The following is a 12,689-nucleotide window of genomic DNA, read 5'->3' as shown; positions in this document are numbered from 1 at the left end:
TACATTATACTGATAGGTCAGTCTACTTATTTCTTCCAGTGGGTCTTTTACTTTTTTAAAAAAAATGAGATCAGTCAGCACATCCTCTGCAGAACTGACACCTGGTGTCGTTGGTTTGCTCACAATAAGAAAGTCTACAATTTCCTAAATTTTCCATGCAGCAAAATTTGGAAAATCTTAGCTTTCACATGAAAGTTGATCCTCTTTTTCTTCTCCTTTCGTTTCCTTCTCTACTTTCTTATCTTGTAACTTCATTCCCCCTCCTCTCTTCCCTCTCTTGACTGCTTTCTCTTCTGCCTTTTCTCTGATCAGTCTTTCTCTCACACAATTTCTCTTCTTTTTCGGTTATTAGAAAGCTGCTGGAGTTTCTTATCTACACCTGAAGAGAAGCTCCCCAAGAGTGTTCTTTCTGAGAACTTTTGCAATATAAAACAATCCCCATTTACTATTTATGTGCGTATGGTGCAAGTGTAAGAGAAGAGCAAGGCTAGACATAACTACCTTGGCCCTTCAAAAGGTAGGAGGGTAAATGGCAGACTGAAATACAGGGCACAGAGGCAAATGAAATGATTTTAACATAGAACAAAAATTAAGTAAAAAGAAAACAAGTGTATCTTTACTTTCTTTGTGATAACTCACAGCACCAAAATAACAAAGGTTTTAATCTGCAGTCATTTAGTATATGTATCTTGTCTCTACAACTAGATGTAAACTTAGAAGACAGGTACTGGTATTAAACTTCTCTGTATCCTTCAAAATGTAGTGTAGCTCTTAATATACACCAGGTGAAAAGGGTTTGAATGGCACAGTCAAATCATTATGAAATTGGTGACTACTTCAAAAACATGGGCTAAAAATGCTTGAAATTATGATTTAAGGATTTAAACAATGCAACTGGATATAAATGTGTGCATACACACAACACATTCCCCCCAAAAGAACGAAAATTATATGAAAACGTGGAACTGAAAACATAATACAAGAGAAAATTATATCAAGACACACATATAGTAAGATAAAATAATTTTCAATTTTAATTCGTAACTTAAAAATAATCAAGAATGTATTTTCAGTAACCCAAGTATCTGGAAATCGATTACAGTGAATAAGCAACCTGTGAGTAGCTGTGCAATTAATATTTATAGTGAGATATTGACTTATTATGTGTACTTGGATAGGTCATGTTATCTTACTTATGCCTCTGCGTCTCTGAAGTGACAATATTATTTGCCTTTTCATCCACCTCCTCTGCAAAGATGCTCTGCAAATAAATGAGGTAATGTTTGGGGAATGTTTGCAGCTTGGGAAAGAAACCCACTGCATACATCTAAGAATATTCTATATTCAAGACTGGTATATTTTGCCTCTGTTTTAAATTGAAATTGTACTGTTTTGAGTTCTTGGGTTCTGACCAAAATCTGGGTCAACATAGAGAATAATTATTTTTAATTTTAATTCTGAGGCTCTGTTCCTACCTCCTGCACGTGTGAGGGAAAACTGTAGGAAATAAACAAAGCACATAAATCAAGCTTTGGAAGAGACAAATCTCTATCTGGAAAGATTTTTTTTTTTTTCAATGACGAGCGTGCCCACTATTTCTCTAGAGGAATATTTCGTTCCAGGAAGGAGGATAGTGCATTCAGTGTGAGTGAGTGTGTGTGTGTGTGTGTGTGTGTGTGCTGTGCGTGCGCGCCCGCGGAGAGAGGGGCGGGGGAGGCGGATGAGGAGGATGAGATCATAGTTTCAGGATCCTCAGGAAACCCTGGTACTGGCAGCAGCCAGCCTCTGCTGTGCCCACATGACCCACAACTCTGGCAGCGGACCCGGCACTTCCAACATTATTAAATAATAAGAAAGCGGCTCCTACTCCAGGCTCAAACCTCTCTGCAGACCAATGGACACCTTCTAAGAGTTTGGCGACTCGGTGACTGGAGCGCCCGTCCATTCCAAGGTGTGTGCACGGCGTTTTCTTCCTTGACAGCTCTGGAGTGGGGGAGGGCGTGGGGGTGTAGGGGGTCCGTGTACCGGGCGAGGAGTGGGCGCGAGGCCGAGCTGCCGCGCGCTGCCCCCGGCCGCCCGATGCGGCGGGGCGGGAGGTGCACATGACGCGCAGCCCCGGCTGCGCAGGGACCGCAGCCGCCCACGGCGCCGGGGCGCGGGCAGAGGAGGCTCGGCGCCGGAGCAAGGGCAGGCGCCGCGCACCCAGCAAAGTCAAGAGTGGAAGCGGGCGGAGAGCGCCGGCGGGGGCAGGGATTCGCCTCAACGCCCCCTCGCGGGGTTCCCACCTGTGCGCCGGCGCCGGCCGCGGCTAGCGCGAAGCATGTGCCGGGCGCCGCAGCCAGGACTGCGGCGCGGCGCCTCCCCGGGCGGCGGGCGGCGCCTCGGGCCCGCGGGGCGGCGGTAGCGGCTGCTGCAGGATGTCCGGCCTGGGGGCGCGGGGCTGCGCAGGTAAATCGCCGCCGCCGCCGCGAAGGCCCCGCTGCCGCCGCGGCGCCGCTCCCGGGGTGGCGATGGCAGCCGGCTCCCTCGCGTCGCGGGTTGAATGGTTTCTGTTGCGGTCGCTGTCCTCTTGGTCATCCTCGCGGGCTGAGCTGGTGGGAGGTGGCGCGTCTGCCTCCATTAGGGATGACACTCACGTCGGGGAGCAGTCTTTAGGGTATTGACCGGAACATCCGCGAGGGGTTCCCTTGCAGCCAGCGGCGTCCTGGCGTGTTGCGATGCACTGCGGTGCCCGGGCGGATGCCTGAGTGGGAGTGGGCTCCTGGCTCCGGGGACGGGGGCGGCGGGGGCAGGTGGGCACGGGGGTGAGTGTCTTTGGCTTTTATAGCCTGTTGCCCACCTGGAAGTTTTCTGCTGGACAGAGGGCGGGCGGGAGGTTCGTTCTGGTATCCGGAGTGGGAGGTGGAGAGAGGTGTCTGTCAAAAGACCAAAGCCAAAGAGAGAAGAGGGGTGGCGACAGCAGGGCTAGGACTCAGTGGTACCTCTCCTGCGACTTGATGGTAAAACTTTGCTGTTTGGCAGCCTTGGGGTATGGCTTTGGGGAAGTAACTGTAGAACTTGGCGGTGGGGGATGGCGGGGTGGGGGTGGGGGTGCAAATATTGGATGTACACTAGCAGTGAAGCTTACTATGTTTTAGGTTCATTCTTAGTCTAAAAAAATTCTTTTGAGTTGATGTTTATGTTTTCCTGTTATCTGTCATTATCACTTGGCATTTCAAGTATTTGTGTTTCCTTTTGAACTTGTATTGTTGAAGTGTACACAGTTATTGATCTCTTTTAAAAAAATAGGTTTTTTTTTCTTTTGCTTATTCCAAAGGTAGAAACTTTAGGGAAAAAGTGCTTGCCACATGTTCCACGGTTCTATATGGTTTAGATTTATTCACTCTCTTAATTCTTACAAAACCAAAGGGATAGGTAATGTTATTAAACAACTTTTGCAGGTGAGAAAATCCAGGCACAGAGAGGTAAAATAACTTACCCAAGGTCGTACATTTATTAAGTATCAGAATCTAGTTGGACTTTTCGTGCGCTCCTAATCGACTCGTTGTACCTAAAGTCTTGTGTATTGACCACATCTTTCTATGAAGGGTGAGCTTTACAGCTATGTGCTGCATGTTCAGATCAATTAACTCTTTTTCTACATTTTTCTCTTAGTCTAACTTTCAATTCTAAAATTATGGTAAATGACATTTGAGTAGTTTCTTTTCACCATAATTAACCAAGTATCCTTCAATAATTAAAGTTGCATTTCACAGCAAAGTTGAGATTTTCAACGGTTAAGATGTATCAGCAAAGTAAATTATTATAGCAGATGGTTAAAGCTATATGTTTGTTTGCACTTAATTTTAAATTTCCTAGGTTATTTGTCTATTCTTTGTTCAAATCATGGCCCTCGTTTACTTTAGAACACCATCTTGCAGATTTTTGAGCAAGTTTAATTATATTTAATCCAGTCACTCTGACGAAAGTTGGGCAGTTTTTAAAGAATTATGCAATTCTCTTTCGACTATCAGTGATTAAAAGCAAGCTGTATTTTAAGGGCATTCGAGTCTGTCATGTCATTTAGCCAATTGTATGTACTTTATACAGAATTGTGTAGCAATGACGACTGAAATCAAATTTTCTCATTAGTTCTAAGTTGAAATACTTTAAAAATCTCCACTTGCTTTAAATGAACGATGATGTGAAGAAAGGTCTCAATGGGGCGAGTTCCAACTTACTTAGAGAATTACTCTCACATATTTAGAGAATTGCTCTTCATTTGAGCTTATCATTGAGCTTTCACAGTATTCATTTTATTGGGCAGATGTCTCTCTTAAGTCTTCATCTGTTTTTTTTTTTTCAAGTAAATTTTAATTGCTTCTTCACATAACGAGTTTCAAAATTATTTTGACATTCATAGATTTCCTTTAATTCTCATCTTTCACTTTAATTAAATTCAATATATATATAATTTCAAACTCACACTTAACATTGTAAGTAAAAAGAGACTAGAATCCAACTAAATGGCACAGAAACATGATCTGTGGATATGAGAAAAAATATTTGGCTCCTCAGTGGTTAACCAACCTCTCCCCACAACACACACACACACACACACACACACACACACACACACACACACTCAGAATTATGGCTACATCTTTATTTTGGGATGCTAGAGTGCGGTCCTGTGGTCAGAGTGGTTGTATGCCATCAGGCACAAGTGTTTTTGATACTGAAATTGAATTTGATTTTTCCAAGTCTATTTATATGTAGTGTTGATTGTTATTAAAACATAAATTCTGTGATACATACATATAGCCTTTCTTAACTCAGTGTTCCAGTTTTCTAGCTTGTTACTTATTTTAGAGACAGCTTGCTACTTTTATCTCACTTGGTACTTTTGACATGACCTTTTCCTTTAAAGTCCGACACCTCTAGTTTGAAAGAATTATACTGTCTCTGCTTCTACAGAGCCTCTCTTTTCCAGGTGTAGGGTGCAGAAGTGGGGTTCAATAGTGAGCAGAAAGATCTGTGAGCTCTGACTGCACAGGGAACAAGCTTTAATAAAATAATTATGCCAATAAATGATTACGTGCAAGTTGAGGTAAATTACCTGAATGAAAGAAGGAGTTATATGAGAGTATGTATTGAAGGATTATGGACTAGACATGGAGGTCAGAACAAGATGCCTGAAAAGTCACATATTTGTGGAGGAATGACATGTGAGAAGGTGTTTACTAAGCACAGTAATATTTTCCTAAATGTTTGCATGTTAATTTTCTGAATTATGTTCTGAATCAGAGATGTGTGTCACTCTGGTTATCTCTTTACTTCTCTGTTCACTAGAAGATATATATTTCCCCTCATTATCCACCCATGGACAAGGGGAGGTTTACAAAACTATCAGTACTTTTTTTTTTAAAGCACATGGAGCATGTGCTACTTTTATGTGGTTACTTGCCTATTTGCAAAGAGTTATTTAGGTTTAATGTAACATAGTTATTTTATTTATTTTCCTTGGCAACTACTTTCAGACTTTCAGTTTGGGATGGTTTGTTGTTGTTGTTGTTGTTGTTGTTGTTGTTGTTGTCGTTGTTCTCAAAGTGCCAGGATGTCTCAAAATAGAACTTTAATTGATTTATCACACAGTCCCTGATATTGTCTGAACTACCAAAAAGAAGAGAAGAGGTTCCATAGTAATGGAGATGATATCCAATGTTGAAGATGCTGGGGAAATTCATATTAACGAGTTCAAGCAAATATAATAGTGACTCAATTTATTGAACACATACTGTGTACTGAGCATCATTCTGTGGTCTATATATAAATTAAATGATGTATTCTTCACAAAAGCCATGTGAGGTTTGCAAGTCATTATCTCCATTTTATAGAAGGAAAAACTGAAACACAAGGAGGAAAATGACCCTGACCACTGTCGCATAGTTAGAGATGGTCTTTAAAGCAAAGCGCTCTGATTCCTTAATTCATGCTATTAACTATTGATGTATAACATCTGGCTCAGAAACGTACGGCTGCATTAAATTTCCATTGCTGTTGAAAATCGTAATACCTCCTAATCTCATGTTTCAATTATTTTTTCTTTAAAAAGTATTGGAAAAATAGACCTTCCTTTATATGAATACTTTTTGCCCCATATTTTATAGGTGAAAAATATAGAAAACATGAAGGTATATTAATGCCTAGACAAAACCAAATGACTAACAGATTATGAGAAATGTTTCACTATATTGTGTATTTTTTAGTTCAAAAGTGGTAAATTGAGCAACATTTCAAACTATTAAAATTTTTAAAATCAAAAGTACAAGAGTACCTATATTAGCATTTCAAATGATCAGGAAACTATCTTTAACAGCTAAAGGTTTTTTGATAATTAATTAATGTAAGAATTTTAAGGCCAAGGTGGCTCATGCCTGTAATCCCAGCACTTTGAGAGGCTGAGGCGGGTGGATCACCTGAGGTCAAGACTTTGAGACCAGTCTGGCCAACATAGTGAAACCCACCCCCTACCCCACCTACTAAAAATACGAAAATTAGCTGGGCATGGTGGCATACACCTGTAGTACCAGCTATTCCGGAGGCTGAGGGAGGAAAATTGCTTGAACTCAGGAGGCAGAGGTCATGTACGGAAAAGAGGATATAAAGTGTAAAATAAAATCACCTGTTGAATTATCTTGGTAAAATTAAAAAGACGCTGTTAATTTTTATATTGGTGTCTTTCAACATAAAGCAATTGTTATGATTAAAATTATGGGGAAAGCTTTAGTAATTTTAATTTTATTCAAATGATCTTAAGCTGAGTCATGTGGCACTTTCCACTAGCAAAGTGAATACTGATTGGTTAAGTATGATAATGCGTAAAAAGATCTTTGCACAGTGTCTAATGATAAATGTTAGTCAATGTTATTTCTCCCTGAAAATGATGAGTAATATGTAGTGATATGATTAGTAGCAATATTGACCATGAATTACAATTCATATATTGTGAACCACAATTTATATATAGTAAATATACAAATGTGTGCACATCTTCTTTGAAGCTGTTGAAATTGCTCAAGGCAGTGCATTTATTTTCTGTGACTCATGTACTCCTATGAAGAAGGTGATACATCATTTCTCTGTATGCTTAGCTTTATTTAAAACTTGATATTATGGAATGACTTGTAAACTATTGCTCTGATTTATACCATAAAAAAGATATGTAAGACTTGATTTTTTTTTTTACTTTTTCTAGTGTGTATGAGTTAGAGTGGAGGATGCCATTGAGTACATCAATGAATTAACTGGAGTTTCTAATTTAATTAACTGGAGTTTCTAATTTAATGTCATAGTGCAGTGTCCTATTGCAGAGTTTTGCGTGTTTAATGTAAATATAAATGTATCAGTCAGTTATAATAGTTTAGGTTATGCTATAATAACAACTCCAAAATTTCAGTGACTGAAAAGAAGAAACATGTATTTCTTGATGATGCTATACTCCCACATTGGCCAGTGAAAGACTCTATTCTGTATCATCCTCACTCAGAGACCCAATCTCCAGAACATCTTCATCTTTCACTATGGCACATGGGAACATGGTGAATCACCACTAGTTCTTAAACTCTTTCACCATGAAGACTTTAAGTGGTCTTCTACCACTTCTACTCATATGTTATTGGCCAAATCAGGTCATATGGTCATGCCTTACCTAAAGATAAAAGAGAAGGGTAATCCTATGAGGTGCCCAGGTGGAGAAAAATAGTAACATTAGTAAAAACACCTACTGATTACCATGTAAAATTAGAGCTAGTTACCTTTAATAACTTCATCACCTAAAAATGATTTATTACTCAATGCAAAAGACTCATCAACAACTGATCCTCTCACTCTTTTCCAGTGAGAGTTGTATTTAGTCAAGGAATAATAAAAGCAATGGTTTATTTTTGAGTGAATGCATATGGTAGCCTATTTGACAGCAAGTGAAAGCCAAGCACAGTGCCAATACCTGCCCACAGCAACCAAATATGGTTTTCTGAACAGATTTGATAGTATCAACATGCTACAGAAATCAGAGCAGCTATGTGTGTATCTTTTCTTGTCACCTACCCCAAAATAGACGAAAGGATAATTTCTGCTATCACACATTGTTATAAAACGTATACAAACATACAAATCATACTATACATTTATTTTGCATTGCCATACATAATCTGCATAATTTGAGTATGTTCAATTAATATTTTTAAGTAAACATTTTATTTTGAGATAATTTGAGATGCATATGCAGTTGGTTGTAAGGAGTAATATAGAGATCCTGTGGTCCCTTTACCCAGGTTTCCCAGGGGTAACTTTTTGCAAAATGATAGTACAATATCACAAGCAGGATGTTGACATTGATACAGTGGTGAACAAATTCCAGCACCAGAAGGATAATTCCTGTTGCTCTTCTATGGCCACACCAACTTGGCTTTAACCACCACCCACCTCCAACCCCTTAATCCCTTGCAATCATTAATATATTATCTAGTTCTACAATTTTGTCATTGCAAGAATGTTATATAAATGTAATAATATATTATGTGAACTTTTGGGATGGTTTTTGCACTCAGCATAATTTTCTATGAAAGAAATCTGTTTTTTTTTTTTCCAATTTTTTGGCTACTACAACTAAAACTACTATAGACATTCATGTAAATATTTTTGTATTAATGTATACTAAGTATTAATTTCTTTGCGATAAATACCCAGAGGTTGCATGTTTACATTTATAAGAAACTAACAAACTTTTCCAGGGTGCATGTGCCATTTTACATTCTCATCAACATGGATGAGAAATTAAGTTTCCTTGTATCTTCACTAGCATTTGGTGTTATTACTCTGTTGTATTTTAGCCATTCTGATAAGTGTGTAGCAATATTTCATTGTGATTTTAATTTGCATTTCCTTAAGACTAATGATGGTGAACATGTTTTCATGCACCTATTTGCCATTTAAATATCTTTCTTGATGAAATGTCTCTTCATTTTCTATTTGGATTGTTTGGGAGTTTTTAATGCTGTGTTTTGAGAATTCTTTATGTAGTCTCAGTAATAGTTCTTTAAAAGGTATGTGGTTTGCATTGGGAATATTTGTTTGGATTTATTTTGATGTTTCTTATTCTTTGCAAACCTATTGCATAGATTTACATGTAAATAACTATTGAAATTATAATAGATTGATTCCTCCCACTTTGTTGTTCTTTTTCAAAATTGTTTTAGTTATTCTAATTCCTTTGCCTTTTCATGTAAATTTTATAATTATATTGTCTATATTAACAAAAACATCTTAATGAGATTTTGATAGGAATTATGTTAAACCTGCTTAGCAGTTTAAGGATAATTGATATTTAATCCACACATGTGGCATGTTTCTCCATTTATGTAGAACTTCTTTGATATCTTTTATCAGTGATCTATAGTTTTGGGATATATAAGTCTAGTACATATATTACTAGACTTACATGTAAGTAATTTTCAAGTAATTTCAAATAATAATATATTTTTAATTTCAGTGTTGAGATATTAAGTGTAAATGTATTAACATTTAATTGATTTTTATGTTGATCTAGTATCCTGGGAATTTCCTGAACTCACTTATTAGTTCTATGTAAATATATATATATATATATATATATATATATATATATATATATACCTCTTTTTTTTTTTTTTTTTTTTTTTTTTGAGACAGAGTTTTGCTCTTGTTACCCAGGCTGGAGTGCAATGGCGCAATCTCGGCTCACCGCAACCTCCACCTCCTGGATTCAGGCAATTCTCCTACCTCAGCCTCCTGAGTAGCTGGGATTACAGGCATGCACCACCATGCCCAGCTGATTTTTTTGTATTTTTAGTAGAGACGGGGTTTCACCATGTTGACCAGGATGGTCTTGATCTCTTGACCTCATGATCCACCCGCCTCGGCCACCCAAAGTGCTGGGATTACAGGCTTGAGCCACCGTGCCCGGCCCTTTTTTTTTTTGAGACTGAGTCTTGCCCTGTTGCCCAAATTGGAGTGCAGTGGCACGGTCTAGGCTCACTGCAACCTCCACCTCCCCGATTCAAGCAATTCTCCTGCCTCAGCATCCTGAGTAGCTGGTATTACAGGTGCCTGCCACCACACCCAGCTAATTTTTGTATTTTTGGTATAGAGGGGGTTTCACCATGTTGGCCAAGCTGGTCTTGAACTCCTGACCTCAGGTGATCTGCCTGTCTAGGCTTCCTAAAGTTCTGGGATTACAGGTGTAAGCCACAGTGCCCATCCAGTTCTATCTTTTTTTAACGGATTATAATTGTATACATTAATGAAGTACAATGTGATGTTTTTATATATGTATTCAATGTGATATATTGAATCATGCCAATTAACAGATTAGCTATGTAGACCACCATCATATCATCTGAAAACAGAGACAATTTTATTTATTTTTAATCTATGTGTGTTTTGTTTCTTTTTCTTGTCCTATTGCACTGGTTGGAACTTCTGGTACTATATTGAATAAAATTAGAGAGTGCAAGCATTTTTGCCTTGATGCTAATCTTCAATGGAAGGCATTCAGTCTTTCTACATTAAGTATAATGTTGTCTGTAAGTTTTATGTAAATATTCTTTATCAAATTGAATAATTTTATTTTGATTTCCATTTTTTCCTCAGTTTTAAAAAACATCACATATAGGTATTTTTTTTATTTTTGTCAAATATTTTTCTTCAGCAAATAATGTGATCATATGATTTTTCTTTAGCTTCTTGATATGGTGGAGTACACTGATCAATTTTTAACTATTGAACCATCATTGCATCCTAACAACTCCATTTATTTATTATGTATGATTAATTCTTTGTATGGATTACTGAATTGATTTGCCAATATTTTGTTAAAGATTTTTACATCTATATTGATGAGGAATATTGGCTTGTAGTTTTCTGTTTTGGTGCCATTTTTGGTATTAGTATCAGGATAATACTAGCTTTATAAAATGAATAGGGATGTATTCCCTCTTCTATTTTCTGAAAGAGGTTACGTAGGATTTGTGTTAATTTTTCTTTAAACATTTGGTAGAATTCTCCAGTGAAACCATCTGGGCTGGGAGATTTCTTCTTTAGGGCATTTTTGTTTTTAGTTATGGGATTCAATTTGATTAATATCTATATTAGTGTGCTAGGCCTGACATAAAATATCACAGACTGGGTGGCTTAAACAACAGAAATTTATTTTCTCACAGTTCTGGAGGTTAGAAGTCCAAGGTCAAGGTGTTGGCATATTTCATTTCTTCTGAGACCTCTGTTTTGGCTTGCAAATAGCTGAGTTCTTACTATGTTTCTGTGTGATCTTTTCCTTGGTGCTCAAGCATCCTTGGTGTCACTCTGTGTGTCCAAATTTCCATTTTTTGTAAGGACACCAGTCAGATTGGATTCGATCCCAAATGCATTCTAGCAGCTACATTTTAATTTAAGCTGTCTTTAATCTTAATCACTTTCTTCAAAAGTTCTCTCTCTAATAGAGTCACATGTTGAGGTCCTGAGAGCTAGGACTTCAACATGTGAATTTGTGGGTGACACAGTCATGATCTGTTTCATATTGTGTGATTTACTAGAGTTTAAGTTAATGAGGAATTGTTCCATTTCATCTAAGTTGTCAAATTTATTTGTGTAAAATTACTCCTGATATTTTGTATTTTTCTTTGGATGTCTTCATAGTCGTTAGTGCTATCCCATGTTTCATTCCTGACATTACTAATTTTTTCTTCTCTCTTCTTTTCTGTCAATTTTGCTAAAGGTTTGTAAATTTTATTTGTCTTTTAAAATAACACATTGTTTCATTAATATTTCTCTATTGTTTTTCTGTTCTCCATTTCATGAATTTCTGCTCTTATAATTATTTTCTCCTATTTTTCTTGAAGAAAGAGAATATCTTTTTCTATGTTCTTGACAAGCAGCTAAGATTATTGGTTGGAGATTTTTCCTCTTTTCTTTTTTTTTTTTTTTTTGAGGCAGAGTCTCGCTCTTGTTACCCAGGCTGGAGTGCAATGGCACGATCTCGGCTCACCGCAACCTCCGCCTCCTGGGTTCAGGCAATTCTCCTGCCTCAGCCTTGTGAGTAGCTGGGATTACAGGCACATGCCACCATGCCCAGCTAATTTTTTGTATTTTTAGTAGAGATGGGGTTTCATCACGTTAACCAGGATGGTTTCGATGTCTTGACCTCGTGATCCACCCACCTCGGCCTCCCAAAGTGCTAGGATTACAGGCGTGAGCCACCGCGCCCAGCCCTCTTTTCTAATGTATGCATTTAGTGCTATAGATTTCCCTCTCAGTTCTGCTATCACTGTATCATATACATTTTGTATATTGTATTTCATTTTAATTTAGTTGAATGTATTTTTAAATTTTTCTTGAGATTTCCTCTTTGACCTACTGATTATTTGGAATTACAGTATTCAATTTCTAATTCAGTTTGAAGGTTTTTTTCTGCTTTCTTTCCATTATTGACTTTTAGTTTGATTCTATTGTATTCAGAGAATACATGCCATATGATTTCAATTCTTTTTATTTGTTGAGGTCATTTTATGTCCCAAAACGTGCTGTAACCTGGTATATGTTTCATGAGCACTTGAAAAGAATGTGTATTTGGCTGTTTTGCGGCAGAGTGTTCTATAAATGCTGATTAAGTC

The 12,689-nt window shown here is 37.8% G+C and overlaps 1 protein-coding gene across 20 annotated transcripts in view; it reads left to right on the top strand.

Annotated features, from left to right (window-relative positions):
- Window positions 1–1,861: 1,861 nt before the first annotated feature.
- DTNA (dystrobrevin alpha) overlaps window positions 1,862–12,689 on the top strand; it is a 373,295-nt gene continuing 362,467 nt past the window's right edge. For 17 of the 20 annotated variants that reach the window (XM_039463796.2, XM_039463794.2, XM_074383596.1 and 14 more), the window contains exon 1: window positions 1,862–1,951. The gene's annotated coding sequence lies outside the window, so the exon portion shown is untranslated. Of the gene's footprint in view, window positions 1,952–2,382; window positions 2,449–12,689 lie in introns of those variants that run through there. The other 3 variants (XM_074383584.1, XM_074383590.1, XM_074383588.1) reach the window with 3 other exon arrangements.

This window comes from Saimiri boliviensis, chromosome 13 (genome assembly GCF_048565385.1).
Source record: "Saimiri boliviensis isolate mSaiBol1 chromosome 13, mSaiBol1.pri, whole genome shotgun sequence".
NCBI classification, from domain to species: Eukaryota; Metazoa; Chordata; class Mammalia; order Primates; family Cebidae; genus Saimiri; species Saimiri boliviensis.
This window is presented reverse-complemented; position numbering and strand designations above follow the sequence as displayed.